The sequence below is a fragment of the Vombatus ursinus genome, unplaced genomic scaffold (genome assembly GCF_900497805.2).
Source record: "Vombatus ursinus unplaced genomic scaffold, bare-nosed wombat genome assembly UNPS02014779.1, whole genome shotgun sequence".
NCBI classification, from domain to species: domain Eukaryota; kingdom Metazoa; phylum Chordata; class Mammalia; order Diprotodontia; family Vombatidae; genus Vombatus; species Vombatus ursinus.
The window spans coordinates 31,451,166-31,472,180 of NW_020954557.1; positions in this window are offsets into that span (position 1 = coordinate 31,451,166).

A 21,015-nucleotide genomic window follows, 5' to 3' on the forward strand; every position below is an offset into this window, starting at 1 on the left:
TCAAAGCATACTATTTTTCACTTATCTTTCTCATGTTTTTTTTTTTCCTTTGGTCAGTGTTTTCTTTCACATAACTAATATGGAAATATGCTTTGCATGATTGCACATGTAAAACATGTCAAATTGCTTACTGTCTCATGGAGGGGGGAGGGAAGGAGAGAATTTGGAACTCAAAAAAAATTTGAATGAATATTTAAATGTGTTTTTATATGCAATTGCGAAAAATAAAATGTTATTTAAAAATAAATAAAATAAAATTTAAAGTCTTCTGACTTTGTATATTTATGCTTTAAACACATACCCATACATATACACAAATTCAGGTACATAATTGTTTATATGTTTAAATGCAGAAGCACTACATAAAAACTGTTTTGTTTTGTCTTGTTTTACCATAGAGCACAAATAAAAGTAGATGTTGATAAGTAGCTTATATATTACTAAACGCTGCTAAGTTATTTGCAACCTATTGCATTGATTGCATTCGGGAGCTAGTAATCATAGTCATTTTCACCATTGTACTGAATTTGAAACATCACATTGAACCAGATGTGTAATTCTTTTAGCTTCAAAGAAATGTTGTTACTAACAAACTATCAAGATGAAGAGGGAAAAAAGCCTTTCTGGCTGTATAGTGTTGAAAATTCTTAAATTTGGTGTTTATCAGAAGGAAAGTAGGAACTTCCAGCAAACTTGCTGGTCTGTGTGGTTTCCTGAAAGGGACAATGTTTTGGAAACTTCTGAGCTTTAAAGTGATCTTTTTCATGCAATTTTTTTTTTAGCAAGCAAGTAAATTTGTCCAACATTGACAGCAATATGAATAAATTACTTAAGAATTTGTCGTTGTTTTTATTCTTGGATTTTTTTTTCTGTTTTCTTGTTTTTACATTTCTTCCATATAAAATGTATACTACTTCCTGAGATATAGTGTGGTATAATGGATAGAGCAATAGCCTTGTACTTAGGATGACTTGGGACTAAGACCTGCTTCTGACTCATACTTGCTGTGTGACCCGGGGCAAGTCTCTAGACTGCTCGGTGCCCCCAGGCAAATCTCTAAGATTATAAATTGAAGAATAGTTGACTATTTTATCTGCTTCGGTAGAAGGAGTTCCTTCATCAACCAATAAAATCAAAGGACTTTAGGAGAAAAAAGTAATATTTATTAGTACTTTTCATTTGGTGATTTGTGTCAATAGACTTTCAACTTGATTCAGAAAAAAATTTTTGACATTTAAAAATAATTTAAGTTAATGCATTATGAAAACCTGAATTTTCTAGTAATTTTATGATAGTGTACACCACCAGGGGTCAGTACTACATGGAAATATCATTATTATTATTATTATTATTTTACAAAAAATAAGGAATAACATAGCCTATATGTATATGTGTATGTGTGCAAATATGTATGTATAGACACATATATGGTTAGTTCTTATTAACATACTACATGACTCACAAGCTGTAGATTCATATGGTACGTGCTCATTTCCATAGTAACCATTTCTAAGATAAATGCATTCCTGAGCAATGATCCCAAAATAGTAAATTATCCATTTTTGTAGATTTCTATTTTACCAAAAAAGAGCAATTAAAAATCTTGACCTGTTCTCTGATCAGCAAAATCAAAGTAATAAACAAACCCAAGTCTGCATAGAAAATGTGGTTATGTGTTTATATAGTCAATTCTAGGTAATATGGAGGTTGATTACTCATTTCGTAGATTATTTATGCTCCTGCAACATCTGGTTTTTCACATTTTGTCCATTTAAATACCTTAGTCCTCTGTTTCTTGATCTAGACAGCGAGGGAGTCGGATGAAATGATCTTTAAGGTTTCTTCCAGATCTAACATGCTATGGGTATACCATGGTTCTATGATTTCAATGCTCACCAACATAAAAGGAAAAATAAAAACTAATAAAACTGCAGCCTCCCTTCTGAGGTGAGATAAGGAAGAATTTCAAAACTATTGAGCGCGTATATAATTGTGATGGAATACTATTGTGCTATGAGACATGATGTGCAAGATAGTTTCGGAAAAATGTGGGAAGACATATGAACTGAAGCAAAATGAAGTGAGCAGAACCACGAGAACATTGTACACAATAACAGCAATACTGTCACAATTATCAACTGCAAAAGACTTAGCTGCTCTGATCAAGACAATGATCCAAGACAATTCCAAAGGACCTATGGTGAAAAATACCATCCATTTCCAGAAAGAGAATTGATGAACTCAGAATGTAGATTGAAGCATACTTTTTTAAAATTTTTATTGTTTTATTTTGTTTGTGTTTTCTTTTGTAACATGGTTAATATGGAAATATGTTTTGTATACCTCACATGTATAATCAAAATCAAATTACTTGCCTTCTTAAGGAGGGGGGAGGGGCAAAAGGAAAGAAGAGAATTTGGAACTCAAAATTTTTGAAAACGATTATTAAAAAAATTTACATGTAATTGGGAAATATGTAATGAAATAAAAACATGTTATTAAAAGCCATTGATCATAGTGAGTGGATGAACTATACAATGTGACATAAGTAAAGAGAGCACAGGAACCCAAGAAGACCTAGACTGAAATCCTGCCTCAGACACTTAGCTGAGTGACCCTGGCTAAATCATTTAACCTCTATGAGTTTTGGTTTGCTCATCTATAAAATGGGGCTAATAATTGCACCTCTCTCAGGATTTTAACTTGAAGGCTCAAATGAAATAATATATGTAATATGCTTTGGAAACCTTAAAGCACTACACGAATATTAAGTACTGTTATCTAGAGATTTCAGTTTTCTATAAATTAATTACTTAAAGCTGGTTGTGGGGTGATTTTTTTGTTTTTTGGGGGTTTTTCTTGGAGATAGCATTATGTTGCATAACAGACTGATATCCTTGCAGTGGAGGACTCCCTTCTGTTCAGGGTTATTACTCCTTAGTCTGATTGTCTAATATTTCTTGGTGTTACAGACAAATAGCTGACATTTAAGGCTGGAGGAATGCACCCATCAGATTCCTCTAATTTACTGAAAGCTACACCTCACTTTCTTCCTCCTAGCAAAACAAAATTATTTTTCCTCAAAATAAGCAGTGTCACATGAGAACCACAAACACTACCAGAGGGAATGGCCAATGCTATGGCTGATCCTCCCCTTTATTTTGTTGGCTTCTGAGGAGTGAGGTAACTCCATGAAAATTTGGGTGGCCTTATTGTGTCCCCATGTAGCCAACTAAAATTTGAGGAAGGTGGCATTTCCTAAACCACTGACTCTATACAAAATTATGAAGTGTGCAAAGTTTGTTTTTTTGGGAAACCCTTCCCCCTTTTATACACACACACACACACACACACACACACACACACACACACACACACACACACACCACATACTTTTTCCCCAGCAGATAGCCCTTGACTTTTTATTAACTCTTGAAGAACTCTTTTCCATTTTTGGAATGCTATGTCTACCAGGATCTTCCATTTCACATTAGAAAATTCTGCTCTATGACATGTAGGCATTGTTTTGTGATATCAAGTCACATAGGGTAAAACACATCTATTGAATTACAGTAACACATAGAAAGTGTACAATTTTCAAATCTTGCCTGAGGTTCAAAAGTTTTCAAATCTTGCCTAATTCTCATTCTACTGAATATTCCCATTACCTCTCCCTCTCTAGACTTAGGCATCTACTCCATATCACCCTGGTCTTGTTATCCTTGTCTGGAGATTCCCATACAATCCTTTTCTTACCATCTCCTGCCTCTGGTCCAATATGAAAGTGTTGTCACTGCTATCCATTCTCTCCTTCCAAATTGAAGTTGTTATATACCATTTTCTATATTTCCATATTTCACCCCTTTAAGAAAAAGGTGTGTGCATGCATATGTGTATGTGTGTGTGTGCCTTCTAAGGAATCAATTGGATAGAGTACTGGACCTGGAGTTAGTAAGACCTGAGTTCAAATCTGATCTCAGCCACTTAGTAGCAGTGTGATCCTGCGCAAGTCACTTAACTTCTGTTTGTCTTGGTTTTCTCAGCTGTAAAATGGGGAAAATTATAGCACCTACCCTGCAGGGTTGTTGTGAGGATCACATGAGATAATGTTTGTAAAGCACTTGGGACAGTGCTTAACATGTAGTAGGTACTATACAAATGCTAGCTATTTTTATTATTTTCACTGCACCACATTGTCTCCTGAAGATTTATGCAATAGATCTCCAAATCACTTGCTGATACCACAAGCCCATCCATGTTACTATATGGGATTCCCTCTGTGTGTGTTGGGGAGGAGTATGTGTGAAAGAGAAATAGCTGGCAGCCTGAGATTAGGAAAAGTATAGAGAGATGCTACCTGCCTCCTGAGCTGGGGAAGATTTTTAATCTCTTCCCCTAACCATCCAATGAATATTGGCTTGTTAGCCAAATGAATCTGAAATTCTTAGAATTTCAGGTGATACTAGAGGTAATTTTGGTCAGGAGACTCATCTCTCAATACATACTAAGGAAGTATAAATAGAATTCATGATCTGAATAGAAAAAGCCTGGGTTCAAATCCTGCCTCTGGCACTAACTGTACGACCATATGGATATGATACCCACGTCATCACAAGGCTCAAATAAGATAATGTATGCGAAGAACTATATAAATAAAAGCCATTATTATAAGTTAAGGAAAACAAAGACCAGAGAAGTTTTTGGACTTGACCAAGGTCAAACAGGTAATAAAAGGCAGACAGATTGAGGAGCTGCCTATTTGGAGCACTAGACCTAAGGCCGCTCTGTCTGACCTTTTCAATGAAGGAAGACAACTTTCACTGCCAAGGAGAGAGGCTACCCCACCAATGCAATCCCATTGTTTGTCTCATCCAGCTTCCAAAATCAGGGGCTAGACCCTTGTGGAAACATCTAGATAATGGCTGACCCTTGATGCTACAAATTTTATACTGGGAAAATCTGAATATCCTAGGGTTGTGGATGAAAGATATTGGAGCATATCAAAGCATCCAGTTTTCTCCTTGACTTTTAAGCTGGAAAAAAAAGTCTGCATAATATAATATTATAGGTACATACTTATTCCAAAAGTAACCAACCCATGACCCAGCATCCCAAAGGTTAGCCTACAAGGATGAGGCTCAGTCTTAAAGATAGTCCCCCAAATAGTATCTTTTTTGCTTATTTTCTCCCACCCAGATTTCTCTATGACATATCTCAAACTATAGCTCCAATATTGCTCATATCAAGGCCTCTACTGATATAGATGAAAGGATACCAATCTCCCACCCAATCACTCAAGGTCACAATGCATACATGGTAAAGAACAGCCTTTATTAGACTAATAGTATCCCAAAAAAAGTTGATCTAATTCTCATCCCTCCCTGGTAAATCCCATCTTTCCCCCAGAACTCTCTATAGTCATTTCCCTCCTCCTTATCCCAGATACATAGCATCAACCTATGGCTTGAATTCCCTTCAGATGAGAATAAACTTGATATTCTTAGAGAAAGCCACAATATTGGCTTTGCCACGATTCTCACTTATATCACAGAGGTGCACACAAGTCTACAACCTTACAGTTGTAGACAAGAGCAGAGACACCTAGATCTTAAAGATTAACCCCCAGATCAATTTCATGAGTCTATAGGGTTGCCTTTATCTTTAAGGAACTGGGTATAATCATTCACAATTTCTTTGAAAAGATTAGGGGATATCTTCTGAGTTACATGCTTTGAGGGCAACTAGGTGAGGAAGTGAATAGATCTGGCCTGGAGTCAGAAATACCCCAGTTCAAATTCAGCCTCAGACACTAACTAGCTGTGTAATCCCAGGCAAGTCACTCAGTCCTGTTTACCTCAGTTTCCTCATCTATAAAATGAGCTGGAGAAGGGAATGGCAAACCATTTAGTATCTTTGTCAAGAAAACTCCAAAAGGGGTCATGAAGTGTTGGACATGAGGACTAAACAACAACATTTTTTTTATCTTTTTTTTTTAATTTTTAGGCAATTGAGGTTAAGTGACTTGCCTAGGGTCACACAGTTAGTAAGTGTTAAGCGTTTGGTCTGAGGCTGGATTTGAACTCAGGTCCTCCTGACTTCAGGGCCGGTGCTCTGTCCACTGCGCCACCTAGCTGCCCCCAACAACAACATTTGATGTCTCATTAAAGATAGGTTTTGGGGCAGCTAGGTGGCACAGTGGATAGAGCACGGGCCCTGGAGTCAGGAGGACCTGAGTTCAAATGTGCCCTCAGACACTTGACAATTACTAGCTGTGTGACCCTGGGCAGGTCACTTAACCCCATTGCCTGGCCAAAAAAAAAAAAAAAGACAGGTTTTAATGATTGAGGATAATGTGATTGATTGGCTCTAACTATTGTGGGTCAAAGTCAGCCCTTTTTGCTGAGCCTATGAAAAGTAGTCTTCATCACCAACTAGGGCCCCTTTTCCCTTTTCAGATGACAGGCTAGAGTAGCAGAATTAAGAGGGGACCCACATTCTGGGGTCAGAACTCCTCTATATGTGCACAGGCTTCCTTCCATCCCCTTACTCACCTCCTGGGAGGCACTAAGAACTTTTTTGGGACAAGAGAGAAATGGACTTAAATGTGGACTTATATGACTCTCATTCACAGTTTTAAAGGAAAGGCCCTGGACCCCAAGTTCCAGAATCTAGCCTTCTAAAGAAGAAAGGCAGAATTTTTGGGCATCTGCAACTTTAGGATTGCTTCTGTAGCAACCTCCAAATCTGAGTTTGAGAATCTTGCCTTCTATCAAGAGAAGGAGCAGTACCAGGGAGGGGTGAGGATCACACACATAACCCCTAAAACTGGAATAGTTTCAAGCAACTTAAGCCAGGCCATTGGAGAACAAAAAACCTAGGCCTTGTCCTCTCACTACTACCATAAGTTACTGGCATGGTGCAATTCTAATGGGCAGAGGAAACTCAAGTTTATTTTCTTATTGGGGGACCCAAGCTCTTATGGTAATTGGCTGTTCAAAAGACATTTTATTTCAACAGTTGATAGGATGGCAGGACATTTTTAAAAACTACCTCCAACTAATGGGAGAGTTAGTGATAATTTTTGCAAGATCTGGGTATCTCTGCTTTTGTCTGCAAGATTAGTGAAAGCTGGTTTTTTTTTTCATAAAATTACAGCTTACAAAAAAACTTTGTGTACAAAAATGCAAAATTTACAAAAGGTATAGAGAAGCCTAGGCTATTTGAAGCTTGCTATTGACCTCACCACTGGCTCTAGGAGCATATTTGGGATTCTCCACAATTCTCATACACTGCTAGTTGACAACTTTTATGGAAGTTATTTCAGGGAGACTTTAACATAAAAGCAGCTGCTCATATTTACATAATGCCTTATAGCTTACAAAACACTTTTCTCACAAAAACCCTCCAAGGTAGTTGTGCAAATACTACTATATCTATGGAGTCTGTCATCTGGAGGGAAGGGAACATCTTCAGAGTAGATAGGGTAGCCTAGTAGTTAATTAAGGTAACAGACTTAGTCAGGAGAACTGAATTTGAATCCCACTTCAGCCGCCTACTAGTTATATAACCATGAGTAGGTAACAACTACTCAGGGCCCTATTTGGACTGCATGAAAAAAAGTCCTTTCCACCAAAGGTCAACTCACACAGTTTTTGTCCCCTATCCATTCGCTTTACATCTATTAGACTGAATTAATCATCGTCCTATGAACATACCTCCACAGTAGGTGTGGCTTACAGCATTGGCATTCCCTTATGTTGATTTTCTCTTTGTGCTTCCAAACTCCCTTACATTCTTCCTAGGTATGGAAGATCAGATCCTCAAAATTAAATGAGTTATGCTTTCTTTCATTTGGACTTGGGCACAAAACTCAGGGGCAGCTGGTGGTGTTTGAAGATGTTTAAGCAGTGGTTTCAGTTACTAGCATAAGAGGGAAGATAAACAACTGGTGGCTCCAAAGAAGGTTAGGAAGTTTAACAAGAAATGTCCACACTCATTCATTTGCTCTTTACTGATACAGTATATGCTTAATAATTGTTTCTGAATCAAATTGATTTGCCTCAATGTTATGGGTCAATACTAACTCCAGGAGGGGCACAGTAGCTAGTTTATTATCTTCAACTCCAGACTAAACCTGTTCCCTTTCTTTCCCTTTCAAGATTATCTTCTTTGCTATGTTAACATCATAGATAAACATAGTTTTATTTGAAGAATATGGGATGGATTAGTAGACATTTGACATTTTATCCTGAGATTTGTGGGTTAGAGCATTACCATCGATTTACAATTTGCAAAGTGCTTTACACGTGTTGTCTCATGTAAGCCTCGTAGGAGTCCTAGGAGATAGGGACAACATTTATCATTATCCCTTTTGGACAGATAAGGAAACTGAAGTTAATTGACTTGCCCTGGGTTACACAATTTGTTAGTATAAAAGACTTGAGCTTTTGAACCCAGGGCTTCCCAAATCTAAGTACAGCTCCATCCATTGATCTCCAAGCAGAAGCCCATTATATAAAATATTTAGATTAATTTTATCATTTTTTTGGCATCTGCATGCAAGGGAGGTCAAAAGTAAGATCTATTTTTGTGTGTTTTTTTGTGATCCTGTTAATTTCTGCTTTTTACTGATGTTTATGTGACTATTATTAAGCTGATCAAAGACCAGAAGGAAAACTACCTAGTGACCTGTAGAGTTTCATTGATGTGCTCTATTTCCTTTGTTGCAGGTTAATTTGGAATAAACAGTGCAGACATTTGGAATGAAATCAGCCCGGTGGCTCCTTAAGGCATGAAACATTAGAGAATGTAATTAGAGTTCTGGAGAAATACTTATGTGTAACAAACTGTTCATTTAGTGAAGAGAGAAGTACCAATTTCTGTTTTGCCCTACATGGCTAAAGAGAAGATCAATGCAAAACTTTTAAAAAATGTAAAACACAAATAACATTTGCAGAATAAATTATATAAACTTGCATTTATGATTTGTAACATATTTATGCCACATTATATTTAGTCAGAACTTAGTAAATATCAACACAAATGGGACTGCAAAACCCTGTTTTACTTTTGATTAAATCACATATAGCACATTATATAAGCTATGTCCTAGGCTCTAACTCACATCAGCTAATCATAAAGTCAATAGTCTTTCTTAAATCTCATTTTTCCAATTTTTCAAAATTTAGATTCCTGCTCCATAGGATTAACGTCATATAGTTAAGTACATTGCATTTGTTAGCTATTGTTAATTTTTTTAGATTATTAGAAATTAGTGAAAACATTCAAGGCCATCATGGAGTTTTTAATTTAATTGGCCTTAATGAAAGTCCATCTTAGAGCCAGGATGCTCTGGATATAAATTCCCACTTGGACACATACTATCTAAGTAAACCCTGAGAAAATCACTTATTCTCACAGTTCCCTCCCTCTAATAATTCATAGAACAATTGCTTATCTTCATCTAACCAGGAGGTCCCTATATCAGAGAAATCATAGGTCCAGACCTTCCCCACTCTCACCCCCACACCTACAAAAAAAAGCTGATATATTGTTATGAAGACCTTGTTGTTATTGTTTAGTCGTTTCAGTCATGTCCAACTCTTTGTGAGCCCATTTGGGGTTTTCTTGGCAAAGATACTGGAATGGTTTGCCATTTCCTTCTCCAGATCATTTTACAGATGAGGAAACTCAAATAAATGGGGTTAAGTGACTTGCCTAGAACTAGTAAAGGTCACAGAGCTAGTATCTGAGATCAGATTTGAACTCAGGAAGATGAGTCTTCCTGACTCCAGGCCCCAGGCCCTATCCACTGTGACACCTAGCTGCCCTATGAAAATCTAACAATTGCTAAATAATCTGGGTGAGATTAAGTGAAGAGAAAGCAGTATATACAATATGTTTTACTGTACAAAAAGGTCATGTTATGGTAATTTTTCTGCTTATTATACTGTAAAACTGATTAACTTTATTTTTCCTTATTAAAAAATTAGAAAATGATGTATAATACTGTAGCACTGATTATTCTGATAGTAATTTTTTAAAACTTCATTTCTTTTAGGCAGATGAGGTAAGGTTCTGAAATAAGGCAGACAAAGATTATGATTTCCTAATAATGAGTGAGTAAAAATCTACATCACGAAATTTGACTGGAGCAACATAGTGATGATCTCTAATCAGTGAGAAACTGGACCAAAAATCCAATCAAGAACACATGAAGAAAGTGAGACTATATATAGTCTTGTAGTAAAAAGTGTAGTTAACATTAGAGAAGGGAGTGTTATTGAGTGAGACTTATAATGATGGTATGCAAAGAGACCAAGCTGGGAAGTCATAGACCTTAGGTTCAAATTTCCCCTCTGTTAATAATAAACTTGTATGATTTTAGGAAAGTCACTTAATTTCTTTGGGCCTTTGCTTCTTTACCCACAAAATAAGGTTAGACTAGATGGTTTCTAAGATCTTTTTCAATTTTAAGTCCTATGACATTAAGTATATTCATTTGAAATGGACAAAGAGAAAGTTTAATGAGGGATTTGCTTTGTAAAGTGCCAAGGTTAACGGAATGAAAGAAATTTCAGCTGTGTTTTTCAGATGTAGGATATGCTTCAAATCATTCTAGAGTAGTGTAGTAGTAGAAGTAGCAACAGCAGCAACTGTAGTAGTAGTAGTAGTTGTTGTTTTTGTTGTGGTATAAGCTAATGTGACATTTTAACTATATATGCTGACAATCCACTTTAATACTTCTGTATGTCAATGGATCTATGATCTCATTGATGGAGGCACTCCCGCCAACAATGTAGAGCCCAATCTATCCTTATCCCATTCAGCTTTTGTCCAAGTCTTCCTATAAATGCCCCACAAGGAGTCTATCTGACATTATGGGGGCCTTCCTCTCCATCTCTTATCATTTCATGGGTACCATGAAACAGTAAATATTTGCCACTCAGTTTTGCCACCTGGCCAGCTGACCTCCTTTTCTGGTCATCATATCTTTGATAATATTTTGTGTGCGCTTCTACTATATAATTTCTTACTGGTAATAAACTACAGCCTATCCATACCTACTATTCATCTCTCCATTGCCTTTTTCATGACTGGAATCTTGAATTCTTTGGAGACTGATAGTCCATGCTCGGCAACTAGATACCATCACTAGAACAATACGGTATTTAAAAGACAGACCTTTGTTTCAAGAAGTCTGGAGTCATTAGAAGCACTTCACAATTTTTCAGCTGCAAACCAGCCGGCTCTCCTCTGCCTGTTCAGTTATGGGCCCAGCTCATTGTATCTACAGTGTCCATCTCAGATTTATTTACTTATCTGATTTATTGATAGACAGCCTGATGTCCTATATGAGGAAATAGAAATGGAACTAAGGAAAACAAAGTTGTAGAAAGCAACTAGATTAGATCAGTAATACACAGAAGAGGCCCATACTAAAGGAGACTAAATTCTTTAGGGCATTAAGTGAGTCTGAAGTAACATGAAAGAAGGAAGGATACCAACTGTTTGGGCAAAGAAAATCACATATGTTATTATTACCCCAAAACAGGGCTGTTAAGAAAACACAGTAACTATAGACCCACATATTTATTTTCTTAGTCTACAACATTGTCATAAGAGTAATCTACACATTCATCAAAGACATCTTTGCTAAAAGTATAAGAAGAAAACAGAAGTTTTACAAATGATAATCTACAGTAGACCGCATGATTACAGCAGCCACAAAATGAATTGAAAGGTGAAGAGAATACAAGATATACTGGGCTTATTGCTTAATGATCATAAACCCTCTTAAAAAGCTCTCCTCAAACAAGGTGTCTCCTAAGCATCTGTTTAAATGATACAATATTCTTCAAAAGAATTGATAACAGACATAACAGTGACAATGACTCTTTGGTTTTATACCAAACAAAGAAAATAGAGAGAACTAGGCTGACCGAAGTTTTTTACTGCTGTCATTGAGGCAGTGCAGAGTGCAGAAGAAAAAGGAACGATACTTTATGGATGATGAGGTGCTCCAGATGTTTCTCTTTTAGGATAGCATAGCGCTGATTGCATCAAGCCCTGGGACAGGGCTTCCTAAAGGAACCTAGGTCACAAGATAGCTAAAGCAACATAGCCAAGACTGTAAATTCAGGCAAATTCTAAAAGGAATAAAGGATAAAGAACAGGAAAGGACACCTAGGGTGATGCTAAAAATGATGCTAGTTTAAATCCTGCTTGTAGAAGTCAGATTCCTCTAAGTTTATGCAGTAGTAGAGAACACATGTTCTTATCATCCTTGAACAAAAAGAGTCTTATTCCTCTAAACCACTAAATTCCATACTTTACCATTTGGCTTGGCACAAGAGGACTTTGCTATTTAAGTTGTTATTTAAATATTATAGATATAGTCCTTATGTACTTACCACTCTGTGCTATCGGGGGAAAACACTTGGAGACCGAAGACTTGGGTTTGAGGGTCATTTACCAGCTGAGTAAACTTGGGCAAGTCACTTAATCTCTGCAAGCTTTAGTTTCCTGATCTGTAAAATGGGGCTAATAATACTTATCCTGGGTAGTAAATGCATAAGCTTAAAGGTATATATATTCTTCTTTCTCCAAGGAGTTTGCTGCTTCAGGAGATAGAAAAATATCAGGGACAAGTTATTCTTTGGCTAGAATAAATGTTTCCTGGGTTCCCCCAGCTCTGGATATGGGAGAGGAACAGAAAGGACTCTACATTCTTCCTTGTATAAAGAATATGCATTCTCAATTATTAAAGAAATAATAAAACATTGCATTGACTTAGAAAAGAACAATTAAAATTAAGACCAAAGACTTCTTTCCCTACAGTGGTTCCCAGAATGCAGCTGGTAAGTCATATTTTCAGATAAAAAAATACATCTTACACACACAAAAACCAAGTTAACTGAAGAGCATTTGTAGATGAAATCACGAAAATAATAAATAGATGTGAGATGGACAATAAAAAAAAAATCTATGTTCACCTGAGGTGCTTATTGGTATTTTGCATGAAGTCTAAACAGAAGGGTTACCTATTGATGTAGAGGATCTTCAAATGCTTTTATTTGCAGAGGAATGCTATACTAAAAAATTGGATCCTGGGGCTCTACAAAGCCTCCTAACCCTGAGGGAAGAGCTTATTTGGGGAAAAGGGAGTATTTATAAATCAAAGCAAAAAATATTAGTAACCATGGGATATTAGCAATTCAAGTCTATTGGGGAGGTTGGAAATAGAAAAAGTCTGAAGTAGTCATCTAAAGCTAGAAAATTAATTAGGGAAAATACACAAGGAAGAGTTACTTGTCCAAGACAGCATTCATTTATGGTGACATTGTGCTTACCAAACCTCCTCCTTGCCCATGTTGCTATCCTCCAGATACCATAACTCCCTCGTACATCTCTCTGGAATTTGAGGACTAGGCTTGTTGGGATAACATTGGGGGAAGTCCTCTACCAGCTGCATGGTGTGCACGTTGCCGATTGACTCCCATGACTTCTTTATGGGCCTGCAACCCTGGCAGACTACCAGAAGTGGTCTCATTCATAGGATCATATATTTAGACCTAGAAGGGACCTTAGAGGCCATCAAGTCCAGATCTTTCACTTTACAGATGAGGAAATTGAGGCATGATAACGTTAAGTGACTTGCCCAGCGTCACACAGCTAGTAAGTGTCTGAGAAAGGATTTCAACTCAGGTGTTTGTGAATCTAAGTTCAGCTCTTCACTACTTCATGCTCCCCTCTGATTCTCCTGTGAACCTAGGATCTCCTAGATCATGTGTTCCTGTTGCCTGTCCACTATTAATAGGAGTTCTATTAGTATAGTCTGGGATTTGAAGTGAATCTGCCACAAGGAATAATGGAGGAGAGAATGGATTTATAGAGAGGAGGTTAATCTTTCCTGGTAGGACATGAGCCATAAGACCTGAGATTAAGGGGGAAAAAATAAAAAACAACCTATCAACTATTCTCTTAATTTCCAGGGAGTCCTATTAGTAGAAGATTATAAAGTAATAGCCAGAATTGATCCTCTATACCAGGGTTGGGGAACCCGTGGCCCTATAGGTCCTCAAGTGTGGCCCTTTGACTAAATCCAAACTTCATAGAACAAATCCCTTTAATAAAAGGATTTGTTCTGTAAAACTTGGACTCAGTCAAAAGGCTACACCGAGGACTTAGAAGGCCACATGTGGCCTCAAGGCCAAAGGTTTCCCACCCCTGCACCTGAAGGCTTCCCCTAGTGCTATGGTCATTAGTCTAATATCTGTATGTTACACTACTATACCTTACCACCACCACCATCACCACTACTACTACTACCTACTATTGCTACTACTGTTGCTACTGCTCCTACTGCTGCTGCTGTTTGTTCTTCTACTGCTAATATTACTACAACTACTTCTGCTACTGCTGCTACTATTGCTGCTGCTGCTGCTGCTACTACTACTGCTACTACAAGCTAACATTTGTATTTAAGGTTCGTAAACTATTTTTTTTACAAATATTGCCTTAATTTATCCTCACAACAACTTTGGGAGATAGGTGCCTTTATTAGCTTCCTTTTGCAGATGAGGAAACTGAGGCAGAGAGAGGGTAAAACAGCTAGGCTTAAATAGCTATTAAGTGTCTGAGGTCATATTTGAATTCAAGTTTTCTTGATTCCAGATCCAGTGCTCAATCCACTACAACCATCTAGCTGGCTTACTAACAATAACCTCTGACCAACTGCTGATTCAGGGAATCAACTCTAATGGAGATTTGACCTAACAATTATTCTTACAAAGGCAATGGCCTCTGTCTCTTAAGTAGCCATAGCTACTAAAAATACAGAAAAGAAAGTTCTCTGCACAAAAGACCTTCGTATCATCAAATGTTCAACAACAAAAATGGGTATGGCTTTAGGAGTGGAAAAAAAAATTAAAGAAAAGGTATTACCATCTATACACTAAGGTTCATGGGGCCTTTCCATCTGATTTGCAGATGAAACATCCTATATATGTCTCTCCCTAACAGAATGTGAGCTCCTTGAGAGCTGAGACTATCTTGCTTTTCTGTTTGTATTCCTGACACTTAGGAATGTACATTGCACATATTAAATACTTAATAAATGTATTTTTATTCATTCATATACTGGCCATCAATGGGAAGTATAGCAAGCGACCATGTACATCTTCTGACATGCCCAGGTAGTTGTTAACTATGAGGACTGACATAATAAAGGAAAACCTCAGTAATGGAAGTCATAGTTTATAGAAAGTTTATTTTTTTTTTGGTGGACAAATGAACCAAATTGTCCTAACATTACTTTATGGTGAAAAATAGGATGATTTAGTCTTATATCACATAAGCACACAATCTTGTCATTCATGGTTATACACAAAACACATTCTCTAGGTCCCTTCCCATATCCCCTTCTCCCCCCACCCCCCACCAAACTCAAAAAAAAACAACAAGAAAAGTTCAGAAAATGTCTAATTTAGATAAGTGGTCAAGAGAAATTCTAACCAACATCTCTCATCACTGGTCTTTTTTGCCAGTAATCATGTCATGTGTATTGAGGGGGATGGGGAGGATTAGATCCCAGAATTCTAGCACTCACAGTCTCAATTCTCTCTCTCTCTCTCTCTCTCTCTCTCTCTCTCTCTCTCTCTCTCTCTCTCTCTCTCTCCCTCCCCCTCCTCTCTCCTTCTCTCCCTCCTCCCTCTGTCTCTCTCTGTCTCTCTTTCTCTTCCTCTCTTTCCCATCTCATACTGAATTCTCTCCTCCACTCAGTCATTCTTTCTAAGCTTCACACCTACTAGCTTTCCCTGAATCATTCCTCCTACTCAGCTCAAATGCTCTCTGAGACACATAAACTCTTCAGGCTTTTTCCACCAAATTCTGGTTCTCTGTCCATACATCTTCACCACACCTAGATCAAAATCCTAATTGCTAAAATGGCTATAACCAGTGCTGGGGGTACTTCCTCTTTCCTTCAGGTAAGTTCTGGAAATTGGGGGCAATTTCATCACCACACAGATTCTGATATCCAAAAGATATTGGCATCAGAAAACCTAGATATATTAGAAAAAAAAAAGTTTAAGCAACTCCAGGTGAAGACAATGAGCTAAAGAGAGAAACTAACCTTCACAGGAGTCAGCCTCTAGTGGACCAGAATCATGTAAGCCCAGGCACCCACCCCCAAATGCTCTGTGTTTACACAGACTTAGTCCAATCCTAAGAATGATTCCCCTGAGGATTAATGCATCTCTTTGACTCATTGCCTTCCCCTGAAGTTGCTTTTAAAAAAAAACTTTAAATATACTCAGGGTATAACTTATGTCTAGGTTTCCTGAAATGTGGATAAAAGAAATCACTAGCTCTTATATAAGTACTCAAAATATTAAATATGTATTTCATTCCACAGAAAATTCAGAGGACACAAAGGACTCTTAGGAGCCCATGAAAAGAACCAGAAGACAGGACTCAGCCCATCAGTTTCCTCTTGAAGGGAAATGAACTTCGGGTTGCCATTATAGTGAGCCACTGCAAAATTCTATCCAGCCCCTCTTTCCCACAAGATCCTACAGGTTCTTACCAAGGCTCATAGTACTATCCTATGCCATAGGTTGACCCTAGAAGAGAAACATGCTTTGAGGGCTACTGAATGATAATCCCTTTCCCATTATACCCATCTAACATGAATACTGCTTTGCTCTCCAAATAGGATGCTGTGTAGGAATTATGTGGACTACCTTCTTTCTCCAAGGAGCAAAGAGAATCCTGAAATTCTCCTTTCTCTCTAAAAGTTCCAATCTCTAAATGCCTGAACTTAAAAATTCTTGATTTTGAGGTTATCAGTGAAGTGCTTCCCAGAAAAATCTACCTTCTTTAGCTAGAAGCCTATGTTCTATAATTACATCCCTTAGGAATTTAAAATCCCCCTTTCTCCACATAGCAGGATAAAATTCAGAAACATTTTCCATCAACTACCCTTGTGGACTGAGTAGGTGTGCAAGTTTGCCTCTGTTTTGTGCTTCAGCAGGAAATCTATCAGGCTGTAATTGCTACCATCTATTAAGCCAGAAAAGTCCACTCTCAGAATTTCCCCTCTCAGGATTTGTGCAAACACATATTCACTTCTGCCATGCATTTCTACCACAAGTTGCTATCAACTGTTCCTAAGAGGAAGAGCTGCACATGAGCACACATTCTGTTCTTCCCTGCTACTCCAGAATACATATTTACTCTGACATATAATGGTCTAGGTTTAAAAATCCAAAAGAGAGCACACATGAAAATAAGTTCTGATCTTACCACTCACTTTCATAGCCCAAAGACCAGAGGAATTTCTTTAACAACCATCTAAACTCTTTATTCTGAATCAGTCAATGATTTTAGAGGTATCTCAGATCACAGGAGCTGTCTTTGTCCACTAAGTAGGCATGTCCACACCCATGGCGAGGTACCCCTTCTGGTGTCTCCAAACAAATATTTACCACCCTGTAGTATTATCAGGTTGATTGAGGAACTCATAAAATTGACAAAGGATTCCCCTCATCAACTCTGCTCTTACACACAGTTTAAGGGTCCAGGTTTTATATTTTGCCCACTGGATTGGAACTGATACAGGAAAGTTGGCAGGAATGTTAGGGAAAAGGGAACATCCTGGTGGGATCTAGGCAGGGTATGGACTGGGCAAAAAAAAAAAAAGGATTCACTGAGGCCTTATATGATGTTATCTGATGCCTAATGGTATCTGGGCAGAGAACAACATTGGGTAGGGGAAGGAACCTCTGAGGCCTGCTCTGCTTGGATCTGGGCTGTGTATCCACATTAGAGGTACTAACTCTGGATGGTAACTACATTCAGGACTCAACAGTCATAGCGAAGTTTTAATTCCCTCTTAATGTAATATGTAGCCCAGAACCCTAAGATTTGACCTTATGAATTATGTTTGATCTTGGCAAGCTACTCCCAAATCCTACCTCTTTGGTTCTTTGTATCCCTGCCTAGGGTTTCCTCAGGATGATGGTGTCAAACTCAAACGGAAATGGATCCCTGTGGGCCCACATGAACTTAGAGAATCACAAATTAACACTGTGTTGTATTTTTAAAAAATGTATCTGTTAAAAATTTCCCAATTACGTTTTAATTTGGTTCTGACCACACTTGGGAATTTTGTGATTGCTTGTGGCCAGGGCGCCAAAAGTTTGACATCTCTGCAGAACATCTCAGAATATAGCTCATTTGTATGTTTCCACAGAGTTGTGTAAAGTGGTCCCCAAGTCTCACACAAATATTTGGGGTAACAATGTATATCAGACACAAGCTCAAGATACAGTTAGTTTTCAAAGGTGCATAAACAATTGCGCAGGTCAAGAAACCCTGGAACATCCTTTGCTTCATAGGTGAAAGGTTCTGGGATGCTCACTGTGCTTCCAAGACAATTGTTCTCAATGGCTTATGAAGCCACTTTCAATGCACCATAGCCAATCATAGATTCAGACCTGAAAAGGATCTCTTAAGTCGCCTAATCCAGGCTCTCCATGTTATAGAAAATTAAGGTAGTGAGAAGTTTGATGACTTGACCAAGGTCACACAAGTAATACATGACAGATACAGAATTCCAATCCAAATCCAGGATCGTTTGCCTGCACCATGCTGCCTGTTTATTTGCTTGCTGTTTAACTCCACTCCCTGCAGGACATCTTGGCCTACTGATAATCTATTCCTACTGTTGCTATAGCACCACATTGTCTAGGACCTCCCACTGGAAAACCAGTGAATGGCTCTGCTATCATTTTCCACAAGTAGAGGAAGGAATTTGTTTAAGAGCAACATCATTAGATCCCTGGTCCTTAGGAATGGGGTATTTTGATGTAGTTGATTTCCTTTTTAACCCTATATATTTTATGCATTTAAAAACATTGCTCAAAGAAAAGGTCCATTGGTTTCACCAGGCTGTCAAATTGGTCTTTGACACATAAAAAAGAAAAGAAAATGGAAAACATAGTCATCCTTTCTAAAGGAAAGCCAGTAAGTAATCCAAGAGAGAAAACCAGAGAGAGCTGGGCCAAGCCAAAAGTCCACAAAAGAATCAAATCTGCCAGGTGAGATTGGTAGGAAACAAAGCCATTCAGCAAGCTAGAAGAATGAGTATGAAATAAGTTAAAGTGAAAGCAAGAGGTAGGGTAGGCTGAGGCAAGGTAATGACTAATTTTAAAGACACCCTCTTGAACAAGGCCCCTTTCTTTTCAAATAGGTAGCTTGCTAGTCATACCTCCTCCTCCCCAGTGAGTGAGAAGCTGCTGAAAGTTCATTATTAAGGATGACTGTGATTGGTACGGGAGGTGGGCTGATCACACAGTAAGAATTTAAGATGGCAGGTCCTCAGCCTGAGGAATATCTTGGTACTCTAAAGATCCTGAAAGAATGAAAGGAAGAAAGGCCTCTAACCTGTTGGGGGAATTCTGTGGAAGACTGATGGAAAGATATAGAAGAACAAGAGCACAGGCCTAGGAGATGTGGAGGAACCATGGGGGCCAAGTAGATAAGGGAGCATTCCCACTCGTAAAAGCCACCAGAAGGAAAACCACCAAAGGACAGAAGTATAAGCCAGATCTAGCTGCTCAGTCTCATATACAAGATCCCAGAAATTTGCCAAAGTGATACCAGAAACAGCCTTTATGTAAGAAGTTTGATTTCCTCTGCTCCGCAGTAAATGAATTGGATTTCCCAAGGCAATACCTCATAGCAACAACAAAAAGTGCCCACCTACAATTTTCATGAAGCAAAAAAGGGAAAAAAAATCAGAAACCAAATCACAGACCTAGTGTGCCAGCATTTTAATTTCCCACATCAAATAATGCAAATAGCTAGCAACCTTCATTTGATACTGAAAATAAATTTTAGTCAACAAAACATTTCACTCTGACCTTGAACAAGATTTGATTTTCTAAATTCATATTTGTCTATACCTACTGGAGGACAGAAGCCAAAAGCCTTTTTACATAATCAGATTTCTAGCTCACCACGCAGTTGCCTGAGAGCAAAGCATACTGAACAAGCAACTGTGAGAAATATCAGTTTGTATTGGACAAGTAGGGTAATGCCTGTTAAGTTCATGAATATCAACCGTTCAAAGGCAGATAATTACTTGGATGGAAATAGTACAAATATTCAATATGTGGTTCTTTTCTCCCTCCACCCAATGCTTCAGCACAGTGAAGTCAGTGAGTCTTCTCGGAAGAAACTGAGGTCCAGGGAGACCACATTACTCACATGTGAATGATGCTATTGATGCTGTTCACTTAGGGGATGGAAACATGACGGTTTAGTAGATACATAGATATACTTCTCTGACAATACATCTTGTTACTGTTTTTTATGATTATGGGAGATCCAGTTTAAATGCTAGGAAATATGGGTAATCTAACCATTGTTTTTAAAGGTTGTCACATTTTTAAAAAATGTGTTGATAACTTTTATTTTCACACTATCTTGATTTCCAAATATTCCTTCCCCCTCTCTATGCAATGAGTTGAGTTGCTATATTTTTATTATTGTAGAACATAAAATAGATGTTATTGTGTTAAAAATATAATGATAAGTAATCATGGAAACTTTAATCATTTGAAACAAGGTAACACAAATATTTGGCTTTCTCTACCACAGAGGTTCTTAACCTGGAGTCTGTCAATTTGTTTTCTTATAATATATTTTTAAACTATGTTACAATATGGTTGGTTTTCTTTGTAATCTTATACATTTTATTTTATGTATTTAAAAACATTTTTCTGAGCATAGGTCCATAGTTACACCAGAATGCCAAATGGGTCCAGAATATCCTAAAAAAGATTAAAAATTCATGCTCCAATAGAACACAAAACATTCCTTTTTATACTGCCCTAGACACTTTTTTATTCAGATCAAAGTAAAAATTTCTATTCATTTCTCTCCCTCCCTCCCTCCTTCTTTCTTCTTCTTCTTCTTCTTCTTCTTCTTCTTCTTCTTCTTCTTCTT